Source organism: Lolium rigidum, chromosome 1, assembly GCF_022539505.1.
Source record: "Lolium rigidum isolate FL_2022 chromosome 1, APGP_CSIRO_Lrig_0.1, whole genome shotgun sequence".
Classification (NCBI taxonomy): Eukaryota; Viridiplantae; Streptophyta; class Magnoliopsida; order Poales; family Poaceae; genus Lolium; species Lolium rigidum.
The window spans coordinates 82,635,430-82,640,547 of NC_061508.1; positions in this window are offsets into that span (position 1 = coordinate 82,635,430).

Here is a 5,118-nt window from a genome sequence, read left to right on the forward strand (position 1 = left end):
AGACCTGGAGTTGGAGCTTGAGTTTGAAGCAAAACGACGAGAGTTGTAGTTGTTGTTATACCCGGCATTACGGCGGCCATCGTTGTAATTATTGAAGCTATGGTGATGTCTGCGATCACCACCGAAGTTCTGCCTTCCTTGACCCGCTCGGAAGACCCCATCACGGAAGACATTGGCCAGATTACCGTCGCCATCGCCGGTCTCTCCTCCATGACCCGCAGTACCGCTTGGTCCTCCCTCAAAAAAAGTGCCACCGCGCCCACCCCCAAAGCCGTCCTGCCAGCCCGAACCACGACCACCTCCCGGCGGCCTACCCCGACCAGGGTTTCCTCCACCACGATTCGCCATGAGATCTGAGCGTGGGCGAGGCGGCTGAGATGGGACAGACCCCGTGGATGATGAATTGGAACCAAAACCTAACCGGTACCGCAGACCCCTTGCAAACTGAGGTATACGAACGACTGCCCCATGGATCTGTGTATTACGATGGCCCATACGACCAACGTGCATACAATGTTCATTATCATATGTATCTGCAGAGCCCAATTGGCCCATAGGTGCGCATTTTGAATTTTTATCAGGAGAAACGGATCGTTGACTGGTAGATCGACCAGATCTCGCCGGAGGCCATACGCCTCGACGTTGCCGGGCACGGTTTGATTTTTTTCTCCGCTGCACCATTACCCACTCAGACGCATCAAAAGAATCGAGCAAGAATGTAGACGGAGAGAGAACAGGTGACTGAATCCGAACCTTCCTCTCCATTACAGTGAACTTCGGACATGGTAAAACAGAACTTCCATTAGATTCTGGCGTACCTGGTATAAGTTGGATCGCCGCTGCTCGTTGTCGAAGTTTTTTCTGCTCCCTCCGGCGAAGTGCCGATACCGTCGAGGACGGCAGAGAACACGGCTCCTCGTCTGGCGTCCTGCAGTACGCCGAAATTGCGTCGAGGGAGATCTCCATCTGCGAAACCTGGACGTCATCGGCGTCAGATCCGCCACCGGAGCCATCATCTGAATCTTGGCCGGAGTCGTCCCCAGGGGAGAGCGACCAGAATCGCCCTCTGGTCGCCCCCAATGGTTCTCCGGAAAACGCGGACATCACATCTCCCCTGTAGTAGTCAGTTAGACGATAGCTGGACCAGCGTAGCAGAAAGACCATCACTTCAACTGGATGTGCTTAATCCAAATACAGGATGTGCATATATCAAGGGCAAACTGGATCTGGCTAAGAACTGCGATCTTTTTGTGACCCCTCATTTACATGTTTGCAATTAAGACACCTGACTCTGGTACGTATGTCTTCTTGAGGTTATAAATTGAGGAGCATCTTATACGTTGAGGAACAGATTGGCAGTTTACTTCAACTTCTTTACAGGGACGAGCAATAGCAAACCTCCCTCCTTACAATACGAACTGATCAATAGATGTAAGTGTAGTATTATTTATCATACCCCTCTTATTTATTCTGTGGTTTCCTGTTTTTTTCTCCTTTGCATGTGCGTTCTATTGTTGGATCATGCTTATCCTGAACTTATTATATTTTGTACAAATTTATTACACCTCATCCTCATGCCAAGAACTAAGCCAACTTGATTAGCAATAATACATGATTATTTCCCGATTGCAGGATCTTGCTGTCGCCTCCATACAAAGCGCTAATCCATGTATATTTGTCATTTTTTTTCCTAAACATGCAAGAAGTCACGTGGTCTTATAGAGGTTCAGTTTTTATTTTGTTTCAGTCATTCCTATGTAACCATTACCCTGCCTAGCCGACAGCCTACATGTGGTGATTATGCAATGCAGCAACGACTTTTTAGAAGCTTATGGTGTCAAATTTGATGTAATCTTCTCGCAATCATCAGCATGAAATTTAAATGTACACTGCAGTTCTCGTAGATGCAACAGTGTTGATTCACATTATAGTCTACCTTATGTCAGTTTCAATGTAAATCAAGTTGTAATCTTTTTCAAGCAATTGAACTGTACATGTAGATATTTTAAAGCACCTGAATGAACTATAGAAGTATGTGCTGCAGGTTAGTTTGATGATATTGGAAATGAGAGGATGCTCTACTTTTCTTTGTGCAATCAGTACCAATGTAAGTTTTGATGTGATCTTCTCGCAATCATCTGAATGAAATATAAATGTACGCTGCAGTTCTCGTAGATTCATCAGTGTTGATTCACATTATAGTCTACCTTATATGAGTTTCAATGTAAATCATGTTGTAATCTTTTTCAAGTAATTGAACTGTACATGTAATTCTTTTTTTGAAGCACCTGAATGAACTATAGAAGTATATGCTGCAGTTTCACGAATCTAAAATAGTTTCACGATGAATGGCATGTTTCGGAATAGTAGAGGTCTTAGAGACTTGGCTAAGCATTCTCACATTGCTGCTTCTTGTAGAGATTATGAATTAGATTTCATTGTTATATCGGAGACGGGTAGGCGGAATTTCTCACAGAGTTTCCTCGACCGATTATGTGGCGGGATTAACTTTCAGTGGTATTCTCACCCGCCTCGTGGTAGGTCAGGGAGCATTTTACTTGGCGTCCGCATAGATACCATGACTATCTTGGCTAGTTCCGATGAGAGTACCACATTAAACTCGACATTCAGAACAAAGCCGACGGCTTTATTTGGAGTCTGGTTGCTATGTATGGTGCCGCCCAAGACACTTTTAAGGCTGACTTTTTACGTGAGTTGGTAAATCTTGCAAAAGATAATCCACATCCGATTTTGATCGGAGGGGATTTTAATTTGCTGAGATTTCTTCACGAGAAAAGTAAAGACTTTTTTGATGGACATTGGCCTTTCTTGTTTAATGCTTTCATTGATAGCCTAGACTTGAGAGAGGTGTTTATGTCTGGTCGACAATTTACTTGGGCCAACAGCTTGCCTGAACCCACATATGAAAAACTAGATCGCCGTGTTGATGGATACCGAGTGGGAAGATAAATAACTTATGGTGTCGGTCCGTGCACTAGAACATATTGAAAAATTGTCTGACCATGCTCCTATCATCCTAACTACTGGTAATCCCCAACCTGTTTGTAAACGGCCGTTCAAGTTTGAACTTGGTTGGTTACATCGAGAGGGGTTCCATGAGATGGTTAAGACGGTTTGGGAGAGACCAGTTGGGGGCAGCACTCCAATTTTGAGATGGAATAATAAGATGCGTGCTATGCGCAAACATCTCTCTGGTTGGGCTGCCCACATACAACCGGTATTTAAAAAAAAGAGAAGGCTCGCTTATCATCTGTGATTGATGAGCTCGAGGCTTTAGCGGAGGTAAGACCGCTGTCTCCGCAAGAGATTGAACTTAAGAATCAGTCCAATGCGCAGATAGCGAGTCTTCTCCGAGAAGAGGAACTCAAATGGTATCAGCGTTCCAAAGCCCAATTTATATTGGAAGGATATTCGAATACGCGATACTTTCATGGCGTAGCCAATGGAAGACATCGGAAAAAACGTATTCAATCTCTTGTACAAGATGAAGGTGAAGGACATGAGCAACTCAAATCTTACATTACGAATTATTATAAAGGTCTGTTTGGTCCTCCGGAGGAAAGTGGATTTTCTTTAAACGAGGACTTAACGGATGACATACCCCAAGTATCTATGGAAGAAAATGGTCTTCTAACTGCACCCTATTGAGAGGAAGAGGTTCAGAAGGCAATTTTCCAAATAGAATGTAATAAAACACCGGGTCCAGATGGTTTCCCAGCTGAGTTTTACCGAACTTTTTGGGATACTATTAAACATGATCTTCTAGCTCTGTTTAGTGCTTTGCACATGGGGCAACTAGAACTATTTCGTCTAAATTTTGGTGGAGTAATTTTGTTACCAAAAGTTAATGAGGCAGAAAGGATTCAACAATATAGATCTATTTGCCTTTTAAACATAAGTTTCAAGATTTTCACGAAAGTGGCCACCATTAGACTTAATACGGTCGCAGATCATCTTATTCGTCCATCACAGACCGCTTTCATGCAAGGAAGAAATATCCTGGATGGGGTGGCGGTTTTGCATGAGACAGTACATGAAATTCATACTTACATGGGGTTAGTTTGAAATTAGATTTTGAAAGGGCGTATGATAAGGTCAAATGGTCTTTCCTTCAGCATACTCTCAGGATGAAAGTTTTTTCTCCTGAGTGGCGTGCTCTTATCAATGATTTTGTGTATGGAGGAAGTGTGGCAATCCAGGTTAATGATGACACCGGACACTATTTCCAGACACGAAAAGGGTTACGCCAGGGGGATCCGTTGTCACCAATGTTGTTTAACATTGTAGCGGATATATGCTGGCTATCATGATAGAGCGGGCCAATTCCGAAGGGCAGATTGAAGGGGTGATTCCACATCTGGTTGATGGTGGTTTATCTATCCTTCAATATGCCGATGACCCAATTCTTTTTATGGATCATGATCTCGAAAAATCTCGTAACCTCAAATTAATTTTGGCGGCTTTTGAGCAATTATTGGGATTACAAATCAATTTCCATAAAAGTGAATTGTTTTGTTTCGGTGATGCCCAAAACGATACGACTCTATATGCGGAGCTGTTCGGTTGCGGGCAAGGCCAGTTCCCTATTCTCTATTTGGGTATACCGATTTATTATCGAAGACTCACAATTACTGAATGGAAAATTGTGGAAGAAAGACTACAAAAACACCTTAGTAGTTGGAAAGGTAAGTTGTTGTCCCTGGGAGGAAGACTAGCTAATATTCATTAATTCTGTACTAACTAATATGGTACTGTATATGTTATCATTCTTCCTCGTACCAAAAGGAATTCTGCATAAACTCGATTATTATTGATCCAGATTCTTTTGGCAAGGGGACAGTGAGAAAAAGAAATATCGACTGATTAAATGGAGTATAGTTTGTAGTCCCAAAGATCAAGGAGGGCTTGGAGTTCATGACCTAGAAGTCAAGAATTCAGCCCTACTAGGTAAATGGCTGTTTAAGCTTCTTACCGAGGATGGGATTTGGCGAACTATTCTCATGAGAAAGTATATGAGCTCGAAGACGTTATCCCAAGTGGTTTGGAAACCGGGGGATTCACACTTCTGGGCTGGTCTCATGGCGACAAAGAATGTCT